Genomic DNA, 16,665 nt, shown 5'->3' with positions numbered 1-16,665 from the left:
CAACCTACGTGCGTATGAGACTTGAGAAAGAGACGGTAACAGTGTGCCATCGAAGTGAAGTATGACAGCCCCTGTGGTGTTAGCTCACTGGGCGTATGTCACATCTCTCGAGACACAGGCGGGAGTACCGCTTGCGGCAGCGGGCTGGCTGGGAACCCTGCCTTCCTTGCGTTCCATGCACTGAACGTGGAAATGTATATATATATATAATGGCAGAGCATTTGATGTTCACTGGACCACCGTCGAGCTAAAACCTCTCGCTCCTAAGCCGCTACTGCACCTGCAGGTTCCAATACACAAGCACTCTGGGTCAATTAAGATATGACAAGCCGCTCATACTGTTGTCCCCAAGGAAGATGAGAGTCGACTCGCATGCAACTTCATTGATGTCTGAACATCAGAATATGGAATGTTAACATGATCATTCTCGAACAATTGAATCACAGCTCGCCAGAACCCTGGCTGCGGGAAGGGCGTGGTGCGCAATAGCAGTATGTTATGTTATGAGAATGCTTTTGACTCCAGTTAGTGAGTATAATAAGCATATCTTAGAGAGGTGTATAACCGAGAAGAATGAGTTATGAGATAAAGGATGAGCCAGGCCAAATGTAACAATATAGTGAGGGAATGTGTATTAACGTATGTACAATGGGAGCAGAAATACATATCGACATGAATTTTTTCTTAGTCTGCCTGTGGGGGCCTCCGTGGTGCAGTGGTTACAACCATGACTCGTGCATGGGCCAGCCGGGGGTCGGGCCCACTTAGAATCAAATCCTGGCGGGTTTGTTGTTCTCGAATGCACTCTGCTGGTTATCCTACTGTCATCGCTGGTCAATATATCTGGTACCTGGCTTAGACTAATATTTATATATGATGGCCTTGATCAGAGCATTCATCTCCTTGTCATCTTGGCAAACCTGAAAAAGAAAAGTGATTATTCTGATGCACAGTATAGAAATCTAGGTGTAACATTATCAAATATTTGTATTGATGATGGCGACTTGAAAATGAATCGAGATAAGTGGATTACGTGAGAATGATCATGCTATGTTTTCTCTCATCATATCATCAACTGAACGAAGTGGTATGACACAATGAACTATTCATAGTCTCAGAGGCTGATGGCCTGGACCACCTCATCAAAAGTTTCTTTCATATGTAGATACAACGATGCATAAAGGACAACAACGGATATATTTTTCCTGGCTCCGTATCCACCATTTGTATCCACATTATTATTTATATCCAAACTCGCCATGTTTGTGGTGTGGACAAGGTTCATCATAGGAGAAGATGTTAATTAACTTTTATCAAAGTGAACGTCACATAAAGTGAGAGGAATTGAGACGACTCGAGGCCAATTATTTTTCCCACGTAAGAATTAGACTAGTAATGATGAGTTTCCACGGGTATACATGTCACAATAATTCTGCCTCGGGCTCTGAAGTTCTTGTCAATATTCAACTGAAAAGCTTACGACACGATACGAACATAACTGACGATACACCATACATACCCTGGTGCACTTCATAGTAACGAAGGCATGTCAGTGTCCTCCATCTCTCTGAACACGGGGACCAATTTAGTCTGCTTCCGCTGTACCAATTCCAGCAGACGTATATATTCCATCAAAAGGGCCTCCACACATGCTCTGTCTACTTTAAATGTAGTCATTGCAAACCTATACGACTGAAAGAGACTCTGAGAGTCAACACCTTTGAAGTCGTTACATTAAATGACTTATTCCAATAGCCTTCCTATGTACAAGGGCGAAACTGTCATACTAACTGTTACATCAGCCGTCCAGCATTATTTCTTTGAATATGAAGTTGACCCTTGGGTAAGGAGGACAAGTATAAGGATCTTGATTTCGGTTCAAGCTTTTTTATTTACTCCTCATTTGTCACTTCTGATGATACCCAACTCTCCAACCATACTCAGTGCTATGGGATCATAAATGCCAAGACCTAGTAAAATTTCTGCACCTGTTGAACAATGGCATATTTACCCGTTCATTCACTCGTACCATCTCTAACCTTCGTTTGAAAAGTGCGTTATAGTATTTTGATTAGAACGAACTGAATTATGAACATGTTTCACTCGTAACATCTCTAAACTTCGTTTGAAAAGTGCGTTATAGTATTTTGATTAGAACGAACTGAATTATGAACATGTTTCACTCGTAACATCTCTAAACTTCGTTTGAAAAGTGCGTTATAGTATTTTGAATAGAATGAACTGAATTATCAACAAGTTTTGACAAATTTACAATAACCTCTTACAGATTGTCGATTCATCCATATGTAAAAAGGAAAAGAGTGGTCGTCAAAATACATGAATGTATAGAAAAACCTAGTAACTCTTAAGATATATATAATGTCGTGTTTGTATATTTAAAGAACGTTAATATATATATATATATATATATATATATATATATATATATATATATATATATATATATATATATATATATATATATATATACTGACACATAAATCCACATTTGAAGTTTAGTCTTTCATTCGTTTACGTATTTTAAATTGTGATCAGTATTGCTTGGCCTTTGTCATATCGTGGGAAATATAACGAAAGGTTTTTGACATGATGAATTCACTGAGGCCAGAGTGTACGTTTTCATATCTGCCTTGACGTCAGTAGGATCCTGGGAAATAAGTGAAAGAAACCATTATACTGGAATGAGGAAGAGTTGGAATGGCATGAAAATGCAACAGTGAAAAGAAGAAATTCAAGAACATTTCTATCAAGATGAGACTTGTTAGAATCAAATTGATCTCGTCCCTGCCAGAAATGTCATCAGATTTGACTGTTCAAAAAATGATTTCTGGATATGGGTTTCATCATATAAATTCATTAAGCGATATATATATCGCTTTTCCACAGTGAAGTACAGCCAAGAACAAACGTCGCTCCGTGTATACCTCAAGTCCAGTTCACGCCTCGCACCCTCCTGAATGTTCAGGCCCCGAGCGCTGGCAACGTTACCAGATTCCACTTGTGCGAGTCGACACGACCAGAGAGACGTCTTGGTCGAGGTTGCATTATCACAATGGCCGGGGAGGCGTATAATCACGTCCAGGCATCTCCCACTTCAGTGGATTAAGTAATTCTTCTGCTACTTTTTGTAGCCTGTCCTTCGAGATGGAGGAGCGCCATAATAGGAATCCTGGGATTATATGATTAAACAGAAAAGTGTGTGTGTGCATTTTCTGGTTAATTTTGCTCTCGTGTGTGTGTGTGTGTGTGTATCCATGTATCACTGTCTCTACTTGGTTCTTCATCCTCGAACGTTCACCTCCGTTGGTGGGAACGTTTCAAGAACCAGACAGAGTGTACAATGGATAATACAGGATGGAGTGATGTCCTTTTATAACCTGAACTGAGCGACAGATATGTTATATGTTAACTGAGACAGCACGAGCAGTTGAGGCCCCAGTCAAGGCCATCCCATTAACGCTATACATATACATGTATTATTATACTTTGTCGCTGTCACCAGCGTTAGCGAGGTAGCGCAAGAATACAGATGAAACAATGGCCCAACCCACGAACACAATGTATATACATGTCCACACACGCACATATACATACCTATTCGTTTCAAAGTGTGTATATATATATATACAAATGCATGTATACACATGAATGTCATACTTGCTGACTTTAACTATTCCCGTCGACATCCCGCCACACATGGAATGACAACCCCCTCCCCCACGCATGAGCGCCAGGTAGCGCTGGGAAAACACAACAAAGACCACATTCGTTTACACTCTGTCTCTAGCTGTCATGTATAATGCACTGAAACCACAGCTCCCTTTCCACATCCAGGCCCCACACAACTTTCCATGGTTTACCCAAGACTCTTCACATGCCCCGGTTCAATCCATTGACAGCACGTCGACCACGGTATACCACATCGTTCCAATTCACTCTATTCCTTGCACGCCTTTCACCCTCCTACAAGTTCAGGCTTTGATCGGTCAAAATCTTTTTCACTCCCTCTTTCCATCTGAAATTTGGTCTTCCACTTCCGCCTCTGACACATATATCCTCTTTGTCAATCTTTCCTTGCTCATTCTCATGTGACCAAACCATCTCAATACACCCTCTTCTGCTCTCTCAACCACTTTTTATTACCTCGCATCTCTCACCCTTTCATTACTTACTCGATCAAACCACCTCTTACCACATATTGTCCTCAAACATCTCATTTCCAACACATCCACCCTCCTCCGCACAACTCTATCTACAGCCCACGCTTCGCAATCATATAACATTGTTGGAACCACTATGCCTTCAAATATACCCATTTGTGCTATCCGAGATAAAGTTCTCGCCTTCAACACATTTTTCAACGCTCCCAGAACTTTCGCCCCCTCCCCCACCCTATGACTCGCTTCCGCTTCCATGGTTCCATCCGCTGCCAAATCCACTCCCAGATATCTGAAATACTTCGTCTTTCTCCATTCAAACTTACCTCCCAGTTGACTTGTCCCTCAACCCTGCTGTACCTAATAACCTTGCTCTTGTTCACATTTACGCTCTGCTTTCTTCTTTCACACACTTTACCAAACTCAGTCACCAGCTTCTGCAGTTTCTCATCCGAATCGGCCACCAGCGCAGTACCATCAGCAAACAACTGACTTACTTCCCAAGCTCTCTCATCCACAACAGACTGCATACTTGTCCCTTTCTCCAAAACTCTTGCATTCACCTCCTTAACAACCCCATCCATAAACAAATTAATCAACCATGGAGACATCTCGCACCCCTGCAGCAAACCGACATTCACTTAAAACCAATCACATTCCTCTCTTCCTACCCATACACACGCCTTACATCCTCGATAGAAACTTTTCGCTGCTCTAACAACTTGCCTCCCGCACCATATATTAATACCTTCCACATAGCATCTCTATCAACTCTATCATATGCCTTCTCCAGATCCATAAATGCTACATACAAATCCATCTGCTTTTCTAAGTATTTCTCGCATACATCCTTCAAAGCAAATACCTAATCCACACATCCTCCACCACTTCCGAAACCACACTGCTCTTCCCCAATCTGATGCTCTGTACATGCCTTCATCCTCTCAATCAATACCCTCCCATGTAATTTCCCAGGAATACTCTATAAACTTGTACCTCAGTAATTTGAGCAATCACCTTTATCCCTTTTGCCTTTGTACAATGGCACTATGCATGCATTCCGCCAATTCTCAGGCACCTCACCCTGAGTCACATTCATTATATATCCTTACCAACCAGTCAACAATAGTCATCCCTTTTTTTATGAATTCCAGTGCAATACCATGCAAACCCGCTGCCTTGCCGGCTTTCATCATCTGCAAAGCTTTTACTACCTCTTCTCTAACAAATCATTCTTCCAAAACCCTCTCACTTCGCACACCACCTCGACCAAAACACCCTATATCTGCCACTCTTATCATCAAACTCATTCAACAAACCTTCAAACTACTCACTCCATCTCCCCATTAGCCCCCTTCGCCGGTGTTCCCATTTGTTCCCTTGTCTTACGTACTTTATTTACCTCCTTCCAAAACATCTTTTTTCATTCTCCCTGAAATTTAATGATACTCTCTCACCCCAACTCTCATTTGCCCTCTTTTTCACCTTTTGCACCTTGTTCTTGACCCCCTGCCTCTTTCTGTTATACATCTCCGTCATTTACACTATTTCCCTACGAAACCCGTCCAAATGCCTCTTTTATACTAATAATCTTACTTTTTCATCCCACCACTCGTTACCCTTTCTAATCTGCCCACCTCCCACGCTTCTCATGCCACACGCATCTTTTGCGCAAGTCATCACTGCTTCCCTAAATACATCCTATTTCTCCCCCACTCCCCTTACGTCCTTTGCTCTCACTTTTTTCCATTCTGCACTCTCTCTCTCCTGGTACTTCCTCACACAAGTCTCCTTCCCAAGCTCGCTCACTCTTACCACTCTCTCTGCCTCATTCTCTCTTTTTCGGAAGACCTCTGCAAATCTTCACCTTCGCCTCCACAAGATAATGATCGGACATCCCTCCAGTTGCACCTCTCGGCACATTAACATCCAAAAGTCTCTTTCGCACGCCTGTCAATTAACACGTAATCCAATAACGCTCTCTGGTCATATCTCCTACTTGCATACGTATACTTATGTATATCTCTTTTTAAATCGGGTATTCCCAGTCACCAGTCCTTTTTCAGCACAGAAATCTACAAGCTCTTCACCATTTACAAAATTGAACACCCCATGTCCACCAATTATTCCCTCAACTGCTACATAACTCACCTTTGCATTTAAATCAGCCATCACTATAACCCGGCCTCGTGCATCAAAACTACTAATACACACACTCAGCTGCTCCCAAGACACTTGCCTCTCATTTCTTCTCATGCCCAGGTGCATATGCACCAATAATCGCCCATCTCTCTCCATCCCCTTTCAGTTTACCCATACAATCTAGTTTACTTTCTTACACTCTATCACATACTCACACCATTCCTGTTTCAGGAGTAGTGCTACTCCTTCCCTTGCTCCTGTCCTCACCAACCCCTGACTTTACTCCCAAACCACTCTTCCCCTCTACCCTTGAGCTTCGTTTCACTTGGAGCCAAAACATCCAGGTTCTTTTCCTCGAACATACTACCTATCTCTCCTTTTCTCGGTTACCTCCACACACATTTAGGCACCCCAATCTGAGCCTTCGAGGAGCACCACCACTCCCCGCGTGACTCCTCCTCCTGTTTCTAAAAGGGGAAAGTTGAAATACAATGAGGGAAGGGTTTCTAGTCCCCCCCGTTCCCGTCCCCTTTAGTCGCCTTTTACGACACGTGAGGAATGCGTGGGAAGTATTCTTTCTCCTCTATCCCCAGGAATACATATATCATCATGAGTCAGGTACCCATCTCATCGACCAAACCATAGAGGTTGATGAACAGCTGGGAAGACTGTGGACCGAGAGCCGCAACCAGGATTCGAACTTATGCGCTCGACCCAGGGCGGCCCGTGAATGCGTCACGGTCGAGAACCCTAACCGCTAAACCAAGAAAAGTCCATAATTTAGTTACTTAATCGTAGATGATTTTTCCCTATCGTTCTTTGTGGGTTAAATCATTACCTGCCAGTACCTATAGTTAATGTACAAATGTTGGAGAGTGAGAGGGTATGATAACTTGTTACCCTGATTTATACAATAATCGCACTGATGGTGTTGCAGTGCTGGAATATTAAACAGACGGGAAAACCTGCACAGATCAAGCATATTTTTTCAAATTAATTTTTGGCTGGTCCCGAATGTTTTGAAATAAAATTGCTATATATCTTTTTTTAAATGGTGCGTTGAAGTAAATTCCCTTGCCAGCAAAAGAAACTTTCAGCTAAATCTATTTGTAATAGATTGAAGCTTATCTGCTATAGATGAAAATATGGTGTAGAAATGTTCTATCAGTTATATAGTTGAGTAATTGCTTTAGACATCATTATGGGTAAACAAGGTTTCATTGGAAAATTAGATTCTCAACTATATATCTGATATAGATTCCCAAATATATGTGTATATTTCGAAATATATATTCTCAACATGTACATGTAATAAAATATTCATTCCCAACCATGTGTCTAATATATATTCCTAACTACATCAAATGTAATAAATTTTTCAGATACCTAACTTATTTTTGTCATAGATATCGATATAGCTTCATAAAGTTAGTCTTCTGGACATCTATGGGTGGACATCAGACCTACCTGAGTTTCCTGTTTGTGCATCTTTTTCTAGTACTGGTAATCATATCTTCGTGTATTACGTCTTGAAGACTTTTGAGTTGATGCATCTCTCCCGGATCAATGAACTCTGGGGGGCAGAATTATCTTCAGAGATGAACTTCCCTCGCTTCTGTCCTTCCTTATGAAGAAGGGATCAATAAACAGCCTCTTGCAAGACGCCTTACGCCCACTGCATTGCTAGATCGATTTTCTGTACAAAAGCATCTGAAAATATTAGGTGAAGCAGTTTCACTACTCCCGAAGCAGCTTCCATGCAATATCTGAAACAGACACTCTAAGGCTATTCGACCAGTTTCGTACTATACAAAACACCCTAACCCAAATTTGACAGTTCTTTCAGGCAGCAAAAATTCTATTTCATGGATACATGCACCAAATGCCACATTCTTTTTTGACACGCACACCTACATTGTAGAATATCCGAACCTAGCTGACCACTCGTTCTAAGAATATTAAAGCATCACAGTCTCGAAAGGGGATTTAATGCTTCATGAATTCCTTCCATCACGCCATAGATCATTTCTTAGAAACTAAGTCGGCTGGTAGTAGTATTCTGATCCTTTTATTGACGGACGTTACATTGGAGATTAAAAGAATATCTTGGTATCTACACCTGCGTTTTTCGTATGCTGGATTAGCTAGGATTCATGTGCATCTTTTTTTTGTCCTTGTAACATTCTGATAAGCTTATCGTTATCTCCCACTGAATAGAGGATTGAACCCCTAAGGAGGTCTTGAGACATCTTATCACCTTCTCGACAACAGATCCCTTACTTTTCCATGTACATCTCTCTTCGCACACGTCGTAATGACCAAGTCTCTTGTCCGCTATAATCCTTCAAGTCAAGAAGACCTTCAGGTAGCATATTAAGAAGCACGGGAACGTAGCAGCTGCAACACCTATTATTGAGCAGCAATCTATTTGGCTTATCTCGCTAGTGACGTTGGTACGTGAACGAAGGGAAATGTTAAGTTCAATCTTTAATTCACTCGGACCTGCTTGTGAAAGCTACATGGGCAATTCTATCATTCACGAGCTCCAAAGATATACAACGTCTGTTGGATTTCTAATGCCGGCGAATGGCGAGGCTTATGAAAAACGAAATAATGTTATATGATCAAATGAGGAGACATGGGAGTGAATACTTGCTGAATAATTCATAAAACAAATGTAATTCATCACAAAGTCCGGCTGTCATTAGCTAAAGTGCAAAGGCATTGAAATTTTTTTTTTTCGTTCTATGTTGCATTAAGATGGTTCATTTTCAAGCCAACCCCACTGACACCCCGCTAGATTTGGTAATCTCTCTCGCAGAAAAGTCTTGATGAAACAATTCTCCCTTCTCCTGTGTCCATGTTTCATGGAAGGCTTTCCTGATGTGAGGCCAAGAAGTGAGGTGCCTGATTCAAGTATGTCAAAATTTCGAGCTTTGAGATTTTCTTCGCAATCATCCTGCTTTAGCTTTTCTAGAAAGCTCTTTGCAGCGGGCTTCCCTAAGAGCCCAGTGTCCTTCACACGACTCTTCAAACACCATCTCGAAATGTGTCGTGGAACAATTATTGTATCTGTACCATGATCAGACCACCTCCCATCTCTTGAGTTTCGCTTGGCCCATCTGTCAGAACTTGAGGGAAAGATATTGGGGTCCAACTTTGTGTGGGCTTCTCGCCAAGTTTTCCACCTTAAGGTGAGGATGTGACGCACGAGGACTTGGTTCACCTCGATGATTGGATGCTCGAAGAACTGTACTCTGACGGGCCCGCTTCCCCTGACGCAATCAAGAGTCCTAAAGGCATAAAAATCGTGGGTGATTAGTAGACACGACGCCTTGTTGTCAAGAAATTTGAAGAAAACAAGCCAATGACTTTTAGAACACCATGATGAAGGCATCTGAATTTCCCGCAGTTTAAATGTCCAGAGAAGTAGCGAAGTTTCCGCTACTTTCCTTCAGGTGAACTGAATGGCTTACATGAGATGTACTGAGAAATCCATTATGCAGCAACACAGAATTCAACCTAGGCTGGAAAACAAAATCGATGCCCAAGATTGTTTTCCTCTTACTGGAAATGTGTTGAGAGTTTTTCATCGTCCGGAGGTTATCCCACCTCATGATGGCTTCAAGTTTCAGTCGTGGTTGTTGACGTGGCCAAACACTGCTTTCGAGAAGGCTTATGGCCACCGCCTGCTCTTCATATGGACACAACAATCCTAGTGAGACTAGAAGATATGGAGATCCGTACTATTGCCCATATTGCTATTTCGGCTTCTTGTTATCCTTGGGAAACCTCGGTGTACCGGTGTCTGAAATGCTTCCTGAAACCCAGCAGAACTCTACTGACGAATATGATCCCAAATTCTTCCCTCCAGCCCAAGACTTGGAACAATTGTGCAGGTACCTCACCAGGACTCCCTCTTCTGTGGACCTGTACACACTGGGCGGTGCCGGCCATGCAGGACAATGGACACGTCCTTGTTGATTCACTGGACTTAAGTCTTCCTGCAAGGTGACTAGTTAGGTACCATTAAGTACACACAAAGTATGATGCTAAATAGCCTCTCTCTTCCTCCCCATCTCTCCCCAACACAGCTCGACTCCCTTCATCCCTCTCTAGCATGAGATGATACACATCACCACTCCCGTCACTCCTCCCTCCCTCTTCACAAAGCAACCCCACGTAAACCTCTCCGTAGAAGGACTTGCCAAACTTCCTTCTTCACTAAGTTCGTCTTCTCAGCAAGACTAAACATTAGACACATCCAGAGTATTGGCGTATCCACTGTGCAGCCCATTAGGACCTAGCCATCCACATCACCAAATTCTCTTCACTTTCCTTCGTTACTCACAATCTTCAGTGGCTAATACCTCCCTCCCTACCTTTTTCACACACTTGTTGCCTGGAGACAACTTTCTAGATCATATCGGTATATCTTGGTCTGTAAAGAGAAAGGTGTAAATGCTACTATATCCGCGGTATATTCCTTGCTACGAAATTTTGTCATGTTCGTTGCCTTGCCCTAAGATTCCAATATCGTCGATACTTTTTAGTGAGAACGCAAGAATATCGAGAGAGAGAGAAAGCCACCTCAATATTCAGGAGGTGATTTTCTTCAGTGATGCAAGTGCTGTGAGTTCAAAATTCTCTCCTATCAGGAAATGATACAACAAAATACCTTCGTTTTTATATTCAACCATTTGAAATACTAATGGTATTAGGCTTCGCAAGGCAGAGTGGAATCATCATCAGCAGGAATGCTATGCAAAGTGTTAGCTGCGTCTCTTGCTTTATACTCGATTACCTTTAGACAATGCTTAACAAGAGGTAAAGTTGTCTTACAGTTTCCAAAACCACTTACTAATTCAGTGCTTTAAATATCTCACTATCTAACACAGCAACCTTTCTAGAGCTAAAGGCGTGAAATACCAAGTCACTGGAGTTAAGATCCTCAGTGTGTTTCCACTTATAATATAACGCTTGGAAAACAGAAGAGTTTCCGTCCTACGCTATCGGACCTCAATGGCATTTTGGTACTGGGTATCCCTTATCTAATGATGATGATGATACCATTAATACCATTAACACGAGTCTATATGTTTGTGATTATCTTAAATGCCTAATTTCAGAGTGAATTATCAATATTCAGTAGTTTTGACTATCACCAGTCCAGCACTTTCATTGTTCCCCTCCATACACTAGTCTCGTCTTATGAACACATAACTTTCGAAAGGAAGTTTTTGACGTTGTGTGGGTGTGTGTAATCATTACCCCTTTTCATGAAACAAGGAAGGGCTTTATATACATTTGGGTCCTCATACTTAACTTTCCTTTACCTTCAAATACTGAGTAAACACCTTATAACATTTGTAGCATCTGTATCTTCAACTTTTGTTCCACTCATTCACCTCATTGTTACTACCAAAGACTCTCTCTCTTTTCACATCTTTATCAATTTCTCTCTTCGATTCCAGTGGTCACACGTATTCTTGCATTTGAAAGCTGACTAGAGTCTTATCTTATTATGGTGATCAATTATGAAGATTCGTTTCCCATTATAGTCTCTGAAATGAATTATCCAGTTTTGTGTAGTTCTCAACCTTGTATTTCCATCTTGAGTTTGGTTTTCCCGGTGATATTATCAACATTTCTTCATTTACAACGAATTTATATTCCATCCTTGCATGGCCACTTTTCTGAAGTCCACTATCGTATCTAGTGCCTTCTCTTACCTAGTCACGATGGGTGAACAGGAGATGAACTATTGATATACCCTTCAGGGCTTTCGTGTTCTCAGTAACTCTGCTGGCAATTTTCTCAAAAGTATTTTGAGAACTTAATTCTTTATGATTCTTCTTTGAACGTGAATCCAAGAATTCGCAGTCTAGTTTTCGTACAAAAAATCCTTGACTGCTAGAAAATGCCTCTTCGCCTCTATATTCTTCTCACTACGTCTTGTATCATTTACATTCAACATTTCGTTTAAAAGAATGTTGGTTGTGGTCTAATGAATTTTTTGCCCAAATCTTGTATTTCTCATCAGACATCATCTCAAAAGACCATCGTATATATACTGTCGTGTGAGCTTAGCTTCGTGCACTTACAAAATTAGGCAGTGAAGTCGAAACCGATTTTCTTTCTCGTGTGTGTGAGTGAGTGAATGGATGTCTAGGGTACACCATCTTTCTGGGAGAGACATTTCTATTGTCTTTCCTCACCAGGGATCCTCAGAAGAGAGATGAAATGAAGGTGTGTCTTTAGAATCCATAAATGAGAACAAGTCTGGGGGATTTCCTCAATAGTGATCCTTTGTGGAGTTTCCAGGTGAGATTTCTGAATAGTTTCCCCAGTGGAAATTAAGTCAGGCTTCCAAGTTTAAGTCTACGGACATCATCCACGATATTTACATTCCACTGGTTCGTCTCCATTCTGAATACTCTCTAGTTCTGGTCGCCCACTTGGAAAAAAAGACGTAGACACAATAAAGAGAATCTATCGTCGAGCTGCGATAATTCTCTGACTTCAAGACAAATCCAATAACGGCCAAGTAAAAGATTTGAATACATTTAGCTTAGATCAGAGGTGGTTAAGACATGATCCAATACTAGTTTTCTCGCGCTAAACAGTCACTTAAGTCTGATTTCTCTCGTAGTAATAGATACAAACTCGTGGATAAACGCTTTATCTCGGAATGAAGTGAAACTCTTTCCCACAGGAACGTCAAATAGTTGAAAGCACTTCATAGAAAATCTTAAGCACAAAATTGATGGCTATTTCTCCATGTTCGCGACACACATCATTTGCAACTCGGGTACGTGAAAAACTTTGCTGGTTTCTCCATTATGATTTGTATGGCATTATCCTCTTACCACACTAATCTGTGAGCAGCGTCTAACATCTTCCACTATCACTAACAACTCGAAAGGAACCAGTAGTCTATTGACGTTTGATTCCCTTCATATTCGTGAGCACGACACATGTAGGATCGTATCCCTTATCATCATCCTGCCACTTGATTCCAGATAGAAACGACTTTTCCAATATATTTTTCCGTCATCGAAACCTACATGCTATTGCCATCATCAGACAAGATGCATTCGAAACGGGTTGGACGTGCAATGAATCCTTCCTGGAGATTGCAGTCACTCCTCTTATATTCATAGGATTTAGATATGATATCCTCCTCGGCTCAACTCTCTTCATGAGCATCCAAGCTTCTTCATCGTATCCTTCACGTCTCTGCGACACTATCCATGTACAATAGATTCTCAGTTTTCATCAATTCCCCCCAGTCATATCCTCTGAAATACATCCATTACTGACATAAAATCCCATTACAGGATGTAGATCATTCTCAAACAGTTGTATAGACTTTTAAACACGTCTCATCTCCATTCAGTACAGCCTTCCATTTATTCGTTTGAGAGGCACAACCATATCAGTTATCGTATGTCACCGTGAACCATATCAGTTATCGTATGTCACAGTGAACCATATTCTTTATCTGTATTATGCTTGCTATGTTACATTCCTCCTCTGTAGTATCTGTTATCTCTCTTTTTTTTCACAACTATCAGTAAACTCTGCTGCTAAAACTTTTATATCACTCTTGTCCAAAATCGCCACAGAAGCTACATGAAGCCATTTCTGTGAACATGTCTTCTCTCCAGCATATCCTAGTCACCTGACCTTCTCTTTATCTTTTAGCAACTTGCTTTTCATAACATCCTCAGTTTATACTCATTCAGCATCTTTCTCATGACTCTTTGAACACTGATGTGGTCTGAAGCTGAGACAAATTATCTCGTACAACTTTTCTCACGTTATGAGAGTTGGAAAATCACGAAACACACACACACACACACACACACACACACTAGTTGTGGGAATATACTGTACCTAAAGTAATTGTAGTTAGAACGCAGTCATATAGTTCACCCTGCAATGGTACTAACACTTCTCCACGACCTCACATGCTAACAAAAGCACCTAATTTTATAGTTCGTTTCGGAGGCAGTAGTTGGCTAGTATTGTTCTATGCAAATACAGCAACAGATGTCAGTACAACAGTACAACAACGAAATCAAATGCTATGAATATTTTACCCCTGGAATAAAACCTACATTTGTTCAATTTTTTTTTTTCAGAATAATACAAAAAACGTACAGCAAAATACAAATGAATGGCTTACGCATCACATTTTTAGTTCAGTGGCAAATGGTTGGGGTCAGATACATTATCATTGTGCATTGTCTAGAAAAACTATACCGTATATTTATGGAGATATGGAGATATGATATCATAATACGTTAGATTACGCTATGTATGATCACCGACGTATCTGTCCATACGTCATTCATACGACAGAACACACTGTGACTGAAGTCATCTTAATGGTGCTAGACTGGTGGCATTGTGCAAACTGGATCACGCTGGCGGTGTGGAACGCTTCCTTGACGCTACTTTAATGACGTGTGTCTGGTACGCAATCAATAGCTTCAATGCATAGGTGACCAGGAGCAGCGATGCTGAAACGCGCGTCAGTCACAGCGCTACTCTCACACCTCAAGAAGAACTAATAAAAGCTATTCCCCATTTTCTGCTCAAAAAGAAAACGCACAGCGGTTCATATTGATTCTGGGAGCAACTTTTATCGTGGAAAGGTCACAGTATAAGTAATTTAATGCAGATTCTGTCACCGTGGGAGCTATCGTTTCTCGAAATAAATGAATTTGAATGAGAAAACGAAAGAAAAAAGTCAACGAAATAGAATATTTATAAGTTATCATAACTGAGGTGACTTATTATATTTTCCCTCCCGTTACTTCACCAAGCAGTTACCGATGATTAGTGCCTCAAAGCACCCATTGTCGCAATACCGGACGTTAGTTTACTTCAGTTATCGTACATAAAAACATATAAACAAGTTCGACGTATATCGAGGTCACCTGCGTTGCATGAAGGAAAAAAAAGATAACGAACTGCTCACTACATCATGATGGTCGCTCATGTGACGTTCTGTGTGGTTGGTCCGTTGTGTTCAGACAGTGTGACGTCATGAAGAGTCGCGTCTTGATCACAAAATTGAATTCGGTCATAATCTAAAATCACTTAACCAGATGCCACTTAACCAGATACCTCGTAACCAATACCACTCAACCAGATGCCACTTAACCAGATACCACTTAACGAGATACCATTTAACGAGATACTTCTTAACCAAATAATACTTAACCAGATGCCACTTAACCAGATACCTCATAACCAGATATCACTTAACAAGATGCCACTTAACCAGATACCATTTAACCAGATGCCACTTAAGCTTTATACAGTTGATCACCATTATGTAAGGGACAAAATGACAGGTGACCTATAACCATAGTTTGGATTTTGTCTACGTTATTGGTACATGTGAATAAGAGCAAGGTTATTAGGTACAGTAGGGTTGAGGGTCAAGTCAATTGGGAGGTGAGTTTGAATGGAGAAAAACTGGAGGAAGTGAAGTGTTTTAGATATCTGGGAGTGGATCTGTCAGCGGATGGAACCATGGAAGCGGAAGTGGATCATAGGGTGGGGGAGGGGGCGAAAATTTTGGGAGCCTTGAAAAATGTGTGGAAGTCGAGAACATTATCCCGGAAAGCAAAAATGGGTATGTTTGAAGGAATAGTAGTTCCAACAATGTTGTATGGTTGCGAGGCGTGGGCTATGGATAGAGTTGTGCGCAGGAGGATGGATGTGCTGGAAATGAGATGTTTGAGGACAATGTGTGGTGTGAGGTGGTTTGATCGAGTAAGTAACGTAAGGGTAAGAGAGATGTGTGGAAATAAAAAGAGCGTGGTTGAGAGAGCAGAAGAGGGTGTTTTGAAATGGTTTGGGCACATGGAGAGAATGAGTGAGGAAAGATTGACCAAGAGGATATATGTGTCGGAGGTGGAGGGAACGAGGAGAAGAGGGAGACCAAATTGGAGGTGGAAAGATGGAGTGAAAAGGATTTTGTGTGATCGGGGCCTGAACATGCAGGAGGGTGAAAGGAGGGCAAGGAATAGAGTGAATTGGAGCGATGTGGTATACAGGGGTTGACGTGCTGTCAGTGGATTGAATCAAGGCATGTGAAGCGTCCGGGGTAAACCAAGGAAAGCTGTGTAGGTATGTATATTTGCGTGTGTGGACGTGTGTATGTACATGTGTATGGGGGGGGGGGGTTGGGCCATTTCTTTCGTCTGTTTCCTTGCGCTACCTCGCAAACGCGGGAGACAGCGACAAAGTATAAAAAAAAAAAAAAAAAAAAAAATATATATATATATATATATATATATATATATATATATATACATATAAACAA

At 41.3% G+C, this 16,665-nt stretch overlaps 1 long non-coding RNA gene across 1 annotated transcript in view; it reads right to left on the bottom strand.

Moving 5' to 3' along the window:
- Positions 1-617: 617 nt before the first annotated feature.
- LOC139757008 (uncharacterized) overlaps positions 618-16,665 on the bottom strand; it is a 133,263-nt gene continuing 117,215 nt past the window's right edge. The window contains exon 2 of the long non-coding RNA XR_011714483.1: positions 618-920. This is a non-coding gene — a long non-coding RNA (uncharacterized lncRNA). The remainder of the gene's footprint in view (positions 921-16,665) is intronic.

The sequence above is a fragment of the Panulirus ornatus genome, chromosome 24 (genome assembly GCF_036320965.1).
Source record: "Panulirus ornatus isolate Po-2019 chromosome 24, ASM3632096v1, whole genome shotgun sequence".
NCBI lineage: Eukaryota > Metazoa > Arthropoda > Malacostraca > Decapoda > Palinuridae > Panulirus > Panulirus ornatus.
The sequence above is the reverse complement of the archived record's forward strand: the minus strand, read 5'-3'. Positions and strand labels throughout refer to the sequence as shown.